Raw genomic sequence first — 18,277 nt, 5'->3', positions numbered from 1 at the left:
AATGGAATGGAATGGAATCGAATGGAATGGAATGGAATGGAATGGAATGAAATGGAATGGAATGGAATGGAATGGATTGGAATGGAATGGAATCGAATGGAATGGATTGAAATGGAATGGAATGGAATGGAATGGAATCAAATCAACCCGAGTAGAATGGAATGGATTGGAATGCAATGGAATGGAATGGAATGGAATGGAATGGAATTGAATGGAATGGAATGGAATGGAATGGAATGGAATGGAATCGAATGGAATCGAATGGAATGGAATGGAATGGAATGGAATGGAATGGAATGGAAAGGAATGTAATGGAATGGAATCTACCGGAGTAGAATGGAATGGATTGGAATGGAATGGATTGGAATGGAATGGAATGGAATGGAATGGAATGGAATGGAATGGAATGGAATGGAATCAACCCGAGTAGAACGGAATGGAATGGAATGGAATGGAATGGAATGGAATGGAATGGAATGGAATGGAATGGAATGGAATGGAATGGAATTTAATGGAATGGAATGGATTGGAATCGAATGGAATTGAATGGAATGGAATGGAAGGGAATGGAATGGAATGGAATAGAATGAAATCAACCCGAGTAGAACAGAATGGAATGGAATGGAATGGAATGGAATGGAATGGAATGGAATCAAATGGAATGGAATGGAATCAACCCGAGTAGAATGGAATGGATTGAAATGGAATGGAATGGAATGGAATGGAATGGAACGGAATGGAATGGAATGGAATGGAATGGAATGAAATCAACCCGAGTAGAACGTAATGGAATGGAATGGAATGGAATGGAAAGGAAAGGAATGGAATGGAATGGAATGGAATGGAATGGAATGGAATGGAATGGAATGGAATCAACCCGAGTAGAATGGAATGGATTGGAATGGAATGGAATGGAATGGAATGGAATGGAATGGAATGGAATCAACCCGAGTAGAATGGAATGGATTGGAATGGACTGGAATAGAATGGAATGGAATGGAAAGGAATGGAATGGAATGGAATGGAATGGAATGTAACGGAATGGAATGGAATGGAATAGATTGGAATCAACCCGAGTAGAACGGAATGGAATGGAATGGAATGGAATGCAAAAGAATGGAATGGAATGGAATGGAATGGAATGGAATGGAATGGAATGGAATGGAATGGAATCGAAAGGAATGGAATGGAATGGAATGGAATGGAATGGAATGGAATGGAATCAAACCGAGTAGAATGGAATGGATTGGAATGGACTGGAATGGAATGGAATGGAATGGAATGGAATGGAATGGAATGGACTGGAATGGAATGGAATGGAATGGAATGGAATGGAATGGAATGGAATGGAATGGAATGGAATAGAATCAACCCGAGTAGAACGGAATGGAATGGAATGGAATCGAATGGAATGGAATGGAATGGAATGGAATGGAATGGAATGGAATGGAATGGAATGGAATGGAATCAACCCGAGTAGAATGGAATGGATTGAAATGGAATGGAATGGAATGGAATGGAATGGAATGGAATGGAATGGAATGGAATAAACCCGAGTAGAACGGAATGGATTGGAATGGAATGGAATGGAATGGCATGGAATGAAACCAACCCGAGTAGAACGTAATGGAATGGAATGGAATGGAATGGAAAGGAAAGTAATGGAATGGAATGGAATGGAATGGAATGGAATGGAATGGAATGGAATGGAATCAACCCGAGTAGAATGGAATGGATTGAAATGGAATGGAATGGAATCGAATGGAATGGAATGGAATGGAATGGTATCAACCCGAGTAGAACGGAATGGATTGGAATGGATTGGAATGGAATGGAATCGTATGGAATCGAAAGGAATGGAATGGAATGGAATGGAATGGAATGGAATGGAAAGGAATGGAATGGAATGGAATGGAATAAAATTTAATGGAATGGAATTGAATGGAATGGAATGGAATGGAATTGAATGGAATGGAATCAACCCGTGTAGAATGGAATGGATTGGAATGGAATGGAATGGAATGGAATGGAATGGAATGCAATCAACCCGAGTAGAATGGAATGGATTAGAATGGAATGGAATGGAATGGAATGGAATGGAATGGAATCAACCCGAGTAGAATGGAATGGATTGGAATGGAACGGAATGGAATGGAATGGAATGGAATGGAATGGAATGGAATGGAATCAACCCGAGTAGAATGGAATGGATTGGAATGGAACGGAATGGAATGGAATGGAATGGAATGGAATGGAATGGAATCAACCCGAGTAGAATGGAATGGATTGGATTGGAATGGAATGGAATGGAATCGAACGGAATGGAATGGAATGGAATGGAATGGAATGGAATGGAATGGAATGAAATTTAATGGAATGGAATGGAATGGAATCGAATGGAATCGAATGGAATCGAATGGAATGGAATGGAATAGAATGGAATCAACCCGAGTAGAACGGAATGGAATGGAATGGAATGGAAAGGAATGGAATGGAATGGAATGGAATGGAATGGAATGGAATGGAATGGAATGGAATGGAATCAACCCGAGTAGAATGGAATGGATTGAAATGGAATGGAATGGAATCGAATGGAATGGAATGGAATGGAATGGAATCAACCCGAGTAGAACGGAATGGATTGGAATGGAATGGAATGGAATGGAATAGTATGGAATCGAAAGGAATGGAATGGAATGGAATGGAATGGAATGGAATGGAATGGAATGGAATGAAATCAACCCGAGTAGAACGTAATGGAATGGAATGGAATGGAATGGAATGGAATAAAATTTAATGGAATGGAATGGAATGGAATGGAATGGAATGGAATGGAATGGAATGGAATTGAATGGAATGGAATCAACCCGAGTAGAATGGAATGGATTGGAATGGAATGGAATGGAATGGAATGGAATGGAATGGAATGCAATCAACCCGAGTAGAATGGAATGGATTGGAATGGAATGGAATGGAATGGAATGGAATGGAATGGAATCAACCCGAGTAGAATGGAATGGATTGGAATGGAACGGAATGGAATGGAATGGAATGGAATGGAATGGAATCAACCCGAGTAGAATGGAATGGATTGGATTGGAATGGAATGGAATGGAATCGAACGGAATGGAATGGAATGGAATGGAATGGAATGGAATGGAATGGAATGAAATTTAATGGAATGGAATGGAATGGAATCGAATGGAATCGAATGGAATCGAATGGAATGGAATCTAATAGAATGGAATCAACCCGAGTAGAACGGAATGGAATGGAATGGAATGGAAAGGAATGGAATGGAATGGAATGGAATGGAATGGAATGGAATGGAATGGAATGGAATGGAATGGAATGGAATGGAATCCAATGGAATGGAAAGGAATGGAATGGAATGGAATGGAATGGAATGGAATGGAATGGATTGGAATGGAATGGAATCAACACGAGTAGAATGGAATGGATTGGAATGGACTGGACTGGACTGGAATGGAATGGAATGGAGTCAAATCAACCCGAGTAGAATGGAATGGATTGGAATGGAATGGAATGGAATCAAATGGAATGGAATGGAATGGAATTGAATGGAATCGAATGGAATGGAATGGAATGGAATGGAATGGAATGGAATGGAATGGAATCAACCCGAGTAGAATGGAATGGATTGGAATGGAATGGAATCGAATGGAATGGAATGGAATGGAATGGAATGGAATGGAATGGAATGGAATGGAATGGATTCGAATGGAATCGAATGGAATGGAATGGAATGGAATGGAATGGAATGGAATGGAATCAACCCGAGTAGAACGGAATGGAAAGGAATGGAATGGAATGCAATGGAATTTAATGGAATGGAATGGAATGGAAGGGAATTTAAAGGAATGGAATGGAATGGAATGGAATGGAATGGAATGGAATGGAATGGAATGGAATGGAATCAACCCGAGTAGAACGGAAAGGATTGGAATGGAATGGAATGGAATGGAATCGAATGGAATGGAATGGAATGGAATGGAATGGAATGGAATGGAATGGAATGGAAAGGAAATGAATGGAATGGAATGGAATGGAATAAAATTTAATGGAATGGAATGGAATGGAATGGAATGGAATGGAATCGAATGGAATGGAATGGAATGGAATGGAATGGAATGGAATGGAATGGAATGGAATCGACCCAAGTAGAATGGAATGGATTGGAATGGAACGTAATGGAATGGAATGGAATGGAATGGAATGGAATGGAATCAACTCGAGTAGAATGGAATTGAATGGAATGGACTGGAATGGAATGGAATGGAATGGAACGGAATGGAATGGAATGGAATGGAATGGAATGGAATGGAAAGGAATGGAATGGAATGGAATAGATTGGAATCAACCCGAGTAGAACGGAATGGAATGGAATGGAATGGAATGCAATAGAATGGAATGGAATGGAATGGAATGGAATGGAATGGAATGGAATGGAATGGAATGGAATCAAAAGGAATGGAATTTAATGGAATGGAATGGAATGGAATGGAACGGAATGGAATCAACCCGAGTAGAATGGAATGGATAGGAATGGACTGGAATGGAATGGAATGGAATGGAATGGAATGGAATGGAATGGAATGGAATGGAATGGAATGGAATCAACCCGAGTAGAATGGAATGGATTGAAATGGAATGGAATGGAATCGAATGGAATGGAATGGAATGGAATGGAATCTACCCGAGTAGAACGGAATGGATTGGAATGGAATGGAATGGAATGGAATCGTATGGAATGGAATGGAATGGAATGGAATGGAATGGAATGGAATGGAATGGAATGGAATGGAATGGAATGGAATGAAATCAACCCGAGTAGAACGTAATGGAATGGAATGGAATGGAATGGAATGGAAAGGAATGGAATGGAATGGAATGGAATAAAATTTAATGGAATGGAATGGAATGGAATGGAATTGAATGGAATCAACCCGAGTTGAATGGAATGGATTTAATTGGAATGGAATGGAATGGAATGGAATGGAATGGAATGGAATGGAATGGAATGGAATCAACCCGAGTTGAATGGAATGGATTGGAATGGAATGGAATGGAATGGAATGGAATGGAATGGAATGGAATGGAATGGAATGGAATCAACCCGAGTAGAATGGAATGGATTGAAATGGAATGGAATGGAATCGAATGGAATGGAATGGAATGGAATGGAATCAACCCGAGTAGAACGGAATGGATTGGAATGGAATGGAATCGAATGGAATGGAATGGAATGGAATCGAGTGGAATGGAATGGAATGGAATGGAATGGAATGGAATGAAATCAACCCGAGTACAACGTAATGGAATGGAATGGAATGGAATGGAAAGGAAAGGAATGGAATGGAATGGAATGGAATAAAATTTAATGGAATGGAATGGAATGGAATGGAATGGAATGGAACCGAATTGAATGGAATGGAATGGAATGGAATGGAATGGAATGGAATCAACACAAGTAGAATGGAATGGATTGGAATGGAATGGAATGGAATGGAATGGAATGGAATGGAATGGAATCAACCCGAGTAGAATGGAATGGATTGGAATGGACTGGAATGGAATGGAATGGAATGGAACGGAATGGAATGGAATGGAATGGAATGGAATGTAACGGAATGGAATGGAATGGAATAGATTGGAATCAACCCGAGTAGAACAGAATGGAATGGAATGGAATGGAATGCAATAGAATGGAATGGAATGGAATGGAATGGAATGGAATGGAATGGAATCGAAAGGAATGGAATGGAATGGAATGGAATGGAATGGAATGGAATCAACCCGAGTAGAATGGAATGGATTGGAATGGAATGGAATGGAATGGAATGGAATGGAATGGAATGGAATGGAATGGAATGGAATGGAATGGAATGGAATGGAATGGATTCGAATGGAATCGAATGGAATGGAATGGAATGGAATGGAATGGAATGGAATGGAATCAACCCGAGTAGAACGGAATGTAATGGAATGGAATGGAATGCAATGGAATTTAATGGAATGGAATGGAATGGAAGGGAATTTAAAGGAATGGAATGGAATGGAATGGAATGGAATGGAATGGAATGGAATGGAATGGAATGGAATGGAATGGAATGGAATCAACCAGAGTAGAACGGAAAGGATTGGAATGGAATGGAATGGAATGGAATCGAATGGAATGGAATGGAATGGAATGGAATGGAATTTAATGGAAAGGAAATGAATGGAATGGAATGGAATGGAATAAAATTTAATGGAATGGAATGGAATGGAATCGAATGGAATGGAATGGAATGGAATGGAATGGAATGGAATGGAATGGAATCGACCCGAGTAGAATGGAATGGATTGGAATGGAATGGAATGGAATCAAAAGGAATGGAATTTAATGGAATGGAATGGAATGGAATGGAACGGAATGGAATCAACCCGAGTAGAATGGAATGGATAGGAATGGACTGGAATGGAATGGAATGGAATGGAATGGAATGGAATGGAATGGAATGGAATGGAATGGAATGGAATCAACCCGAGTAGAATGGAATGGATTGAAATGGAATGGAATGGAATCGAATGGAATGGAATGGAATGGAATGGAATCTACCCGAGTAGAACGGAATGGATTGGAATGGAATGGAATGGAATGGAATCGTATGGAATCGAAAGGAATGGAATGGAATGGAATGGAATGGAATGGAATGGAATGGAATGGAATGGAATGGAATGAAATCAACCCGAGTAGAACGTAATGGAATGGAATGGAATGGAATGGAATGGAAAGGAATGGAATGGAATGGAATGGAATAAAATTTAATGGAATGGAATGGAATGGAATGGAATTGAATGGAATCAACCCGAGTTGAATGGAATGGATTGGATTGGAATGGAATGGAATGGAATGGAATGGAATGGAATGGAATGGAATGGAATGGAATCAACCCGAGTTGAATGGAATGGATTGGAATGGAATGGAATGGAATGGAATGGAATGGAATGGAATGGAATGGAATGGAATGGAATCAACCCGAGTAGAATGGAATGGATTGAAATGGAATGGAATGGAATCGAATGGAATGGAATCGAATGGAATGGAATGGAATCAACCCGAGTAGAATGGAATGGATTGAAATGGAATGGAATTGAATCGAATGGAATGGAATGGAATCAACCCGAGTAGAACGGAATGGATTGGAATGGAATGGAATGGAATGGAATCGTATGGAATCGAAAGGAATGGAATGGAATGGAATGGAATGGAATGGAATGGAATGGAATGGAATGGAATGAAATCAACCCGAGTAGAACGTAATGGAGTGGAATGGAATGGAAAGGAATGGAATGGAATGGAATGGAATAAAATTTAATGGAATGGAATGGAATGGAATGGAATGGAATGGAATGGAATGGAATTGAATGGAATCAACCCGAGTTGAATGGAATGGATTGGAATGGAATGGAATGGAATGGAATGGAATGGAATGGAATGGACTCAACCCGAGTAGAATGGAATGGATTGGAATGGAACGGAATGGAATGGAATGGAATGGAATGGAATGGAATGGAATCAACCCGAGTAGAATGGAATGGAGTGGATTGGAATGGAATGGAAGGGAATCGAACGGAATGGAATGGAATGGAATGGAATGGAATGGAATGGAATGAAATTTAATGGAATGGAATGGAATGGAATCGAATGGAATCGAATGGAATCGAATGGAATGGAATGGAATAGAATGGAATCAACCCGAGTAGAACGGAATGGAATGGAATGGAATGGAAAGGAATGGAATGGAATGGAATGGAATGGAATGGAATACAATGGAATGGAAAGGAATGGAATGGAATGGAATGGAATGGAATGGAATGGAATGGATTGTAATGGAATGGAATCGAATCGAATGGAAAGGAATGGAATGGAATGGAATGGAATGGAATCCAATGGAATGGAATGGAATCGAATGGAATCAACCCGAGTAGAATGGAATGGATTGGAATGGACTGGAATGGAATGGAATGGAATGGAATGGAATGGAATGGAATCAACCCGAGTAGAACGGAATGGATTGAAATGGAATGGAATGGAATCGAATCGCATAGAATGGAATGGAATGGAATGGAATGGAATGGAAAGGAATGAATTCAACCAGGGTAGAACGGAATGGAAAGGAATGGAATGGAATGGAATGGAATGGAATCAACCCGAGAAGAATGGAATGGATTGGAATGGACTGGAATGGAATGGAATGGAATGGAATGGAATCAAATCAAGCCGAGTAGAATGGAATGGATTGGAATGGAATGGAATGGAATGGAATGGAATGGAATGGAATGGAATCAAATCAACCCGAGTAGAATGGAATGGATTGGAATGGAATGGAATGGAATGGAATGGAATGGAATGAAATGGAATGGAGTGGAATAGAATGGAATGGAATGGAATGGAATCAACCCGAGTAGAATGGAATGGATTGGAATGGAGTGGAATGGAATGGAATGGAATGGAATGGAATGGAATGGAATGGAATCAACCCGAGTAGAATGGAATGGATTGGAATGGACTGGACTGGACTGGAATGGAATGGAATGGAATGGAATGGAATGGAATCAAATCAACCCGAGTAGAATGGAAAGGATTGGAATGGAATGGAATGGAATCGAATGGAATGGAATGGAATGGAATGGAATGGAATGGAATGGAATGGAATGGAATGGAATCAACCCGAGTAGAACGGAATGGAATGGAATGGAATGCAATGGAATTTAATGGAATGGAATGGAGTGGAAGGGAATTTAAAGGAATGGAATGGAATGAAATGGAATGGAATGGAATGGAATGGAATGGAATGGAATGGAATGGAATGGAATCAACCCGAGTAGAACGGAATGGATTGGAATGGAATGGAATGGAATGGAATCGAATGGAATGGAATGGAATGGAATGGAATGGAAAGGAAAGGAATGGAATGGAATGGAATGGAATAAAATTTAATGGAATGGAATGGAATGGAATGGAATGGAATGGAATGGAATGGAATGCAATAGAATGGAATGGAATGGAATGGAATGGAATGGAATGGAATGGAATGGAATGGAATGGAATGGAATGGAATGGAATGGAATGGAATCGAAAGGAATGGAATGGAATGGAATGGAATGGAATGGAATGGAATGGAATGGAATGGAATGGAATAGAATCAACCCGAGTAGAACGGAATGGAATGGAAGGGAATGGAATGGAATGGAATGGAATGGAATGGAATGGAATGGAATGGAATGGAATCAACCCGAGTAGAATGGAATGGATTGAAATGGAATGGAATGGAATCCAATGGAATGGAATGGAATGGAATGGAATCAACCCGAGTAGAACGGAATGGATTGGAATGGAATGGAATGGAATGGAATGGAATGGAATGGAATGGAATGAAATCAACCCGAGTAGAACGTAATGGAATGGAATGGAATGGAATGGAAAGGAAAGGAATGGAATGGAATGCAATGGAATAAAATTTAATGGAATGGAATGGAATGGAATGGAATCGAATGGAATGGAATGGAATGGAATGGAATGGAATGGAATGGAATGGAATGGTATCAACCCAAGTAGAATGGAATGGATTGGAATGGAATGTAATGGAATGGAATGGAATGGAATGGAATCAACCCGAGTAGAATGGAATGGATTGGAATGGACTGGAATGGAATGGAATGGAATGGAACGGAATGGAATGGAATGGAATGGAATGGAATGTAACGGAATAGAATGGAATGGAATAGATTGGAATCAACCCGAGTAGAACGGAATGGAATGGAATGGAATGGAATGCAATAGAATGGAATGGAATGGAATGGAATGGAATGGAATGGAATGGAATGGAATGGAATGGAATCGAAAGGAATGGAATGGAATGGAATGGAATGGAATGGAATGGAATGGAATGGAATCAACCCGAGTAGAATGGAATGGATTGGAATGGACTGGAATGGAATGGAATGGAATTGAATGGAATGGAATCGAATGGAATGGAATGGAATCAACCCGAGTAGAATGGAATGGATTGAAATGGAATGGAATTGAATCGAATGGAATGGAATGGAATCAACCCGAGTAGAACGGAATGGATTGGAATGGAATGGAATGGAATGGAATCGTATGGAATCGAAAGGAATGGAATGGAATGGAATGGAATGGAATGGAATGGAATGGAATGGAATGGAATGAAATCAACCCGAGTAGAACGTAATGGAGTGGAATGGAATGGAAAGGAATGGAATGGAATGGAATGGAATAAAATTTAATGGAATGGAATGGAATGGAATGGAATGGAATGGAATGGAATGGAATGGAATTGAATGGAATCAACCCGAGTTGAATGGAATGGATTGGAATGGAATGGAATGGAATGGAATGGAATGGAATGGAATGGACTCAACCCGAGTAGAATGGAATGGATTGGAATGGAACGGAATGGAATGGAATGGAATGGAATGGAATGGAATGGAATCAACCCGAGTAGAATGGAATGGATTGGATTGGAATGGAATGGAAGGGAATCGAACGGAATGGAATGGAATGGAATGGAATGGAATGGAATGAAATTTAATGGAATGGAATGGAATGGAATCGAATGGAATCGAATGGAATCGAATGGAATGGAATGGAATAGAATGGAATCAACCCGAGTAGAACGGAATGGAATGGAATGGAATGGAAAGGAATGGAATGGAATGGAATGGAATGGAATGGAATACAATGGAATGGAAAGGAATGGAATGGAATGGAATGGAATGGAATGGAATGGAATGGATTGTAATGGAATGGAATCGAATCGAATGGAAAGGAATGGAATGGAATGGAATGGAATGGAATCCAATGGAATGGAATGGAATCGAATGGAATCAACCCGAGTAGAATGGAATGGATTGGAATGGACTGGAATGGAATGGAATGGAATGGAATGGAATGGAATGGAATCAACCCGAGTAGAACGGAATGGATTGAAATGGAATGGAATGGAATCGAATCGCATAGAATGGAATGGAATGGAATGGAATGGAATGGAAAGGAATGAATTCAACCAGGGTAGAACGGAATGGAAAGGAATGGAATGGAATGGAATGGAATGGAATCAACCCGAGAAGAATGGAATGGATTGGAATGGACTGGAATGGAATGGAATGGAATGGAATGAAATCAAATCAAGCCGAGTAGAATGGAATGGATTGGAATGGAATGGAATGGAATGGAATGGAATGGAATGGAATGGAATCAAATCAACCCGAGTAGAATGGAATGGATTGGAATGGAATGGAATGGAATGGAATGGAATGGAATGAAATGGAATGGAGTGGAATAGAATGGAATGGAATGGAATGGAATCAACCCGAGTAGAATGGAATGGATTGGAATGGAGTGGAATGGAATGGAATGGAATGGAATGGAATGGAATGGAATCAACCCGAGTAGAATGGAATGGATTGGAATGGACTGGACTGGACTGGAATGGAATGGAATGGAATGGAATGGAATGGAATCAAATCAACCCGAGTAGAATGGAATGGATTGGAATGGAATGGAATGGAATCGAATGGAATGGAATGGAATGGAATGGAATGGAATGGAATGGAATGGAATGGAATGGAATCAACCCGAGTAGAACGGAATGGAATGGAATGGAATGCAATGGAATTTAATGGAATGGAATGGAGTGGAAGGGAATTTAAAGGAATGGAATGGAATGAAATGGAATGGAATGGAATGGAATGGAATGGAATGGAATGGAATGGAATGGAATCAACCCGAGTAGAACGGAATGGATTGGAATGGAATGGAATGGAATGGAATCGAATGGAATGGAATGGAATGGAATGGAAAGGAAAGGAATGGAATGGAATGGAATGGAATAAAATTTAATGGAATGGAATGGAATGGAATGGAATGGAATGGAATCGAATGGGATGGAATGGAATGGAATGGAATGGAATGGAATGGAATGGAATGGAATGGAATGGAATCAACCCGAGTAGAATGGAATGGATTGGAATGGCATGTAATGGAATGGAATGGAATGGAATGGAATGGAATGGAATCAACCCGAGTAGAATGGAATGGATTGGAATGGACTGGAATGGAATGGAATGGAATGGAACGGAATGGAATGGAATGGAATGTAACGGAATGGAATGGAATGGAATAGATTGGAATCAACCCGAGTAGAACGGAATGGAATGGAATGGAATGGAATGCAATAGAATGGAAGGGAATGGAATGGAATGGAATGGAATGGAATGGAATGGAATGGAATGGAATGGAATGGAATGGAATCGAAAGGAATGGAATGGAATGGAATGGAATGGAATGGAATGGAATGGAATCAACCCGAGTAGAATGGAATGGATTGAAATGGAATGGAATGGAATCGAATGGAATGGAATGGAATGGAATGGAATCAACCCGAGTAGAACGGAATGGATTGGAATGGAATGGAATGGAATGGAATCGTATGGAATCGAAAGGAATGGAATGGAATGGAATGGAATGGAATGGAATGGAATGGAATGGAATGGAATGGAATGAAATCAACCCGAGTAGAACGTAATGGAATGGAATGGAATGGAATAGAATGGAAAGGAATGGAATGGAATGGAATGGAATAAAATTTAATGGAATGGAATGGAATGGAATGGAATTGAAAGGAATCAACCCGAGTTGAATGGAATGGATTGGAATGGAATGGAATGGAATGGAATGGAATGGAATGGAATGGAATGGAATCAACCCGAGTAGAATGGAATGGATTGGAATGGAATGGAATGGAATGGAATGGAATGGAATGGAATGGAATGGAATGGAATGGAATCAACCCGAGTAGAATGGAATGGATTGAAATGGAATGGAATGGAATCGAATTGAATGGAATGGAATGGAATGGACTCAACCCGAGAAAAACGGAATGGATTGGAATGGAATGGAATGGAATGGAATGGAATGGAATGGAATGGAATAAAATTTAATGGAATGGAATGGAATGGAATGGAATGGAATCGAATGGAATGGAATGGAATGGAATGGAATGGAATGGAATGGAATGGAATCAACACAAGTAGAATGGAATGGATTGGAATGGAATGGAATGGAATGGAATGGAATGGAATGGAATGGAATGGAATGGAATCAACCCGAGTAGAATGGAATGGATTGGAATGGACTGGAATGGAATGGAATGGAATGGAACGGAATGGAATGGAATGGAATGGAATGGAATGTAACGGAATGGAATGGAATGGAATAGATTGGAATCAACCCGAGTAGAACAGAATGGAATGGAATGGAATGGAATGCAATAGAATGGAATGGAATGGAATGGAATGGAATGGAATGGAATGGAATGGAATGGAATGGAATGGAATCGAAAGGAATGGAATGGAATGGAATGGAATGGAATGGAATGGAATGGAATGGAATGGAATGGAATGGAATCAACCCGAGTAGAATGGAATGGATTGGAATGGACTGGAATCGAAAGGAATGGAATGGAATGGAATGGAATGGAATGGAATGGAATGGAATGGAATGGAATGAAATCAACCAGAGTAGAACGTAATGGAATGGAATGGAATGGAAAGGAATGGAATGGAATGGAATGGAATAAAATTTAATGGAATGGAATGGAATGGAAGGGAATTGAATGGAATCAACCCGAGTTGAATGGAGTGGATTGGAATGGAATGGAATGGAATGGAATGGAATGGAATGGAATGGAATGGAATGGAATGGAATCAACCCGAGTAGAATGGAATGGATTGGAATGGAACGGAATGGAATGGAATGGAATGGAATGGAATTGAATGGAATCAACACGAGTTGAATGGAATGGATTGGAATGGAATGGAATGGAATAAAATGGAATGGAATGGAATGGAATGGAATCAACCCGAGTAGAATGGAATGGATTGGAATGGAACGGAATGGAATGGAATGGAATGGAATGGAATGGAATGGAATGGAATCAACCCGAGTAGAATGGAATGGATTGGAATGGAATGGAATGGAATGGAATGGAATGGAATGGAATGGAATGGAATAAACCCGAGTAGAATGGAATGGATTGGAATGGAACGGAATGGAATGGAATGGAATTGAATGGAATCGAATGGAATGGAATGGAATGGAATGGAATGGAATGGAATGGAATGCAATGGAATGGAATGGAATCAACCCGAGTAGAACGGAATGGAATGGAATGGAATGGAATGGAATGGAATGGAATGGAATGGAATGGAATGGAATGGAATGGAATTTAATGGAATGGAATGGAATGGAATCGAATGGAATCGAATGGAATGGAATGGAATGGAATGGAATGGAATGGAATCAAATCAACCCGAGTTGAATGGAATGGATTGGAATGGAATGGAATGGAATCGAATGGAATGGAATGGAATGGAATGGAATGGAATGGAATGGAATCAAATCAACCCGAGTAGAATGGACTGGATTGGAATGGAATGGAATGGAATGGAATTGAATGGAATCGAATGGAATGGAATGGAATGGAATGGAATGGAATGGAATGGAATGGAATCAACCCGAGTAGAACGGAATGGAATGGAATGGAGTGGAATGGAATGGAATGGAATGGAATGGAATGGAATGGAATGGAATGGAATGGAATTTAATGGAATGGAATGGAATGGAATCGAATGGAATCGAATGGAATCGAATGGAATGGAATGGTATAGAATGGAATGGAATGGAATGGAATGGAATTGAATGGAATGGAATGGAATGGAATGGAATGGAATGGAATGGAATGGAATCAACCCGAGTAGAATGGAATGGAATGGAATGGAATGGAATGGAATGGAATGGAATGGAATGGAATGGAATGGAATGGAATGGAATCAACCCGAGGAGAATGGAATGGATTGGAATGGAATGGAATGGAATGGAATCGAATGGAATCAAACGGAATGGAATGGAATGGAATGGAATGGAATGGAATGGAATGGAATGGAATGGAATGGAATGGAATGGAATCTACCCGAGTAGAATGGAATGGATTGGAATGGAATGGATTGGAATGGAATCGAATGGAATGGAATGGAATGGAATGGAATGGAATGGAATGGAATGGAATGGAATCAACCCGAGTAGAACGGAATGGAATGGAATGGAATGGAATGGAATGGAATGGAATGGAACGGAACGGAACGGAATGGAATGGAATGGAATGGAATGGAATGGAATGGAATGGAATGGAATGGAATGGAAAGGAATGGAATGGAATCAACCCGAGTAGAATGGAATGGATTGGAATGGAATGGAATGGAATGGAATGCAATGGAATGGAATGGAATGGAATCAACCCGAGTAGAATGGAATGGATTGAAATGCAATGAAATGGAATGGAATGGAAAGGAATGGAATGGAGTGGAATGGAATGGAATGGAATGGAATCAACCCAAGTAGAAAGGAATGGATTGGAATACAATGGAATGGAATGGAATGGAATGGAATTCAATAGAATAGAATGGAATGGAATGGAATGGAATCGAATGGAAACCAATGGAATCGAATGGAATGGAGTGGAATAGAATGGAATCAACCCGAATAGAACGGAACGAACGAAACGGAACGGAACGGAACGGAATGGAATGGAATGAATTGAAATGGAATGGAATCGAATGGAACCGAATGGAACCGAATGGAATGGAATCGAATGGAATGGAATGGAATGCAATGGAATGGAATGAACCCGAGTAGAATGGAATGGATTGGAATGGAATGGAATGGAATGGAATGGAATCGAATGGAATGGAATGGAATGGAATGGAATGGAATGGAATGGAATGGAATCAACCCGAGTAGAACGGAATGGAATGGAATGGAATGGAATGGAATAGAAAGGAAGGGAATTCAATGGAATAGAATGCAATGGAATGGAATGGAATGGAATGAACCGGAGTAGAACGGAATGGAATGGAATTGAATGGAATGGAATGGAATGGAATGGAATGGAATGGAATGGAATCGAATAGAAAGGAATGGAACGGAATGGAATGGAATGGAATCGAATGGAATGGAATGGAATGGAATGGAATGAAATGGAATGGAATGGAATGGAATGGATTGGAATGGAATGGAATCGAATGGAATGGATTGAAATGGAATGGAATGGAATGGAATGGAATCAAATCAACCCGAGTAGAATGGAATGGATTGGAATGCAATGGAATGGAATGGAATGGAATGGAATGGAATTGAATGGAATGGAATGGAATGGAATGGAATGGAATGGAATGGAATCGAATGGAATCGAATGGAATGGAATGGAATGGAATGGAATGGAATGGAAAGGAATGTAATGGAATGGAATCTACCGGAGTAGAATGGAATGGATTGGAATGGAATGGATTGGAATGGAATGGAATGGAATGGAATCGAATGGAATGGAATGGAATGGAATGGAATGGAATCAACCCGAGTAGAATGGAATGGATTGGAATGGAATGGAATGGAATGGAATGGAATGGAATGGAATGGAATGGAATCAACCCGAGTAGAATGGAATGGATTGAAATGCAATGAAATGGAATGGAATGGAAAGGAATGGAATGGAGTGGAATGGAATGGAATGGAATGGAATCAACCCAAGTAGAAAGGAATGGATTGGAATACAATGGAATGGAATGGAATGGAATGGAATTCAATAGAATAGAATGGAATGGAATGGAATGGAATCGAATGGAAACCAATGGAATCGAATGGAATGGAGTGGAATAGAATGGAATCAACCCGAATAGAACGGAACGAACGAAACGGAACGGAACGGAACGGAATGGAATGGAATGAATTGAAATGGAATGGAATCGAATGGAACCGAATGGAACCGAATGGAATGGAATGGAATGGAATGGAATGGAATGGAATGGAATGGAATGAACCCGAGTAGAATGGAATGGATTGGAATGGAATGGAATGGAATGGAATGGAATCGAATGGAATGGAATGGAATGGAATGGAATGGAATGGAATGGAATGGAATGGAATCAACCCGAGTAGAACGGAATGGAATGGAATGGAATGGAATGGAATAGAAAGGAAGGGAATTCAATGGAATAGAATGCAATGGAATGGAATGGAATGGAATGAACCGGAGTAGAACGGAATGGAATGGAATTGAATGGAATGGAATGGAATGGAATGGAATGGAATGGAATGGAATGGAATGGAATCGAATAGAAAGGAATGGAACGGAATGGAATGGAATGGAATCGAATGGAATGGAATGGAATGGAATGGAATGAAATGGAATGGAATGGAATGGAATGGATTGGAATGGAATGGAATCGAATGGAATGGATTGAAATGGAATGGAATGGAATGGAATGGAATCAAATCAACCCGAGTAGAATGGAATGGATTGGAATGCAATGGAATGGAATGGAATGGAATGGAATGGAATTGAATGGAATGGAATGGAATGGAATGGAATGGAATGGAATCGAATGGAATCGAATGGAATGGAATGGAATGGAATGGAATGGAATGGAATGGAAAGGAATGTAATGGAATGGAATCTACCGGAGTAGAATGGAATGGATTGGAATGGAATGGATTGGAATGGAATGGAATGGAATGGAATGGAATGGAATGGAATGGAATGGAATGGAATGGAATCAACCCGAGTAGAACGGAATGGAATGGAATGGAATGGAATGGAATGGAATGGAATGGAATGGAATGGAATGGAATGGAATGGAATGGAATGGAATGGAATTTAATGGAATGGAATGGATTGGAATCGAATGGAATTGAATGGAATGGAATGGAAGGGAATGGAATGGAATGGAATAGAATGAAATCAACCCGAGTAGAACAGAATGGAATGGAATGGAATGGAATGGAATGGAATGGAATGGAATCAAATGGAATGGAATGGAATCAACCCGAGTAGAATGGAATGGATTGAAATGGAATGGAATGGAATGGAATGGAATGGAATGGAACGGAATGGAATGGAATGGAATGGAATGGAATGAAATCAACCCGAGTAGAACGTAATGGAATGGAATGGAATGGAATGGAAAGGAAAGGAATGGAATGGAATGGAATGGAATGGAATGGAATGGAATGGAATGGAATGGAATGGAATCAACCCGAGTAGAATGGAATGGATTGGAATGGAATGGAATGGAATGGAATGGAATGGAATGGAATGGAATCAACCCGAGTAGAATGGAATGGATTGGAATG

This window comes from Gorilla gorilla, chromosome 17, assembly GCF_029281585.2.
Source record: "Gorilla gorilla gorilla isolate KB3781 chromosome 17, NHGRI_mGorGor1-v2.1_pri, whole genome shotgun sequence".
Lineage (NCBI taxonomy): Eukaryota > Metazoa > Chordata > Mammalia > Primates > Hominidae > Gorilla > Gorilla gorilla.
Note: the sequence above shows the minus strand (reverse complement) of the source record.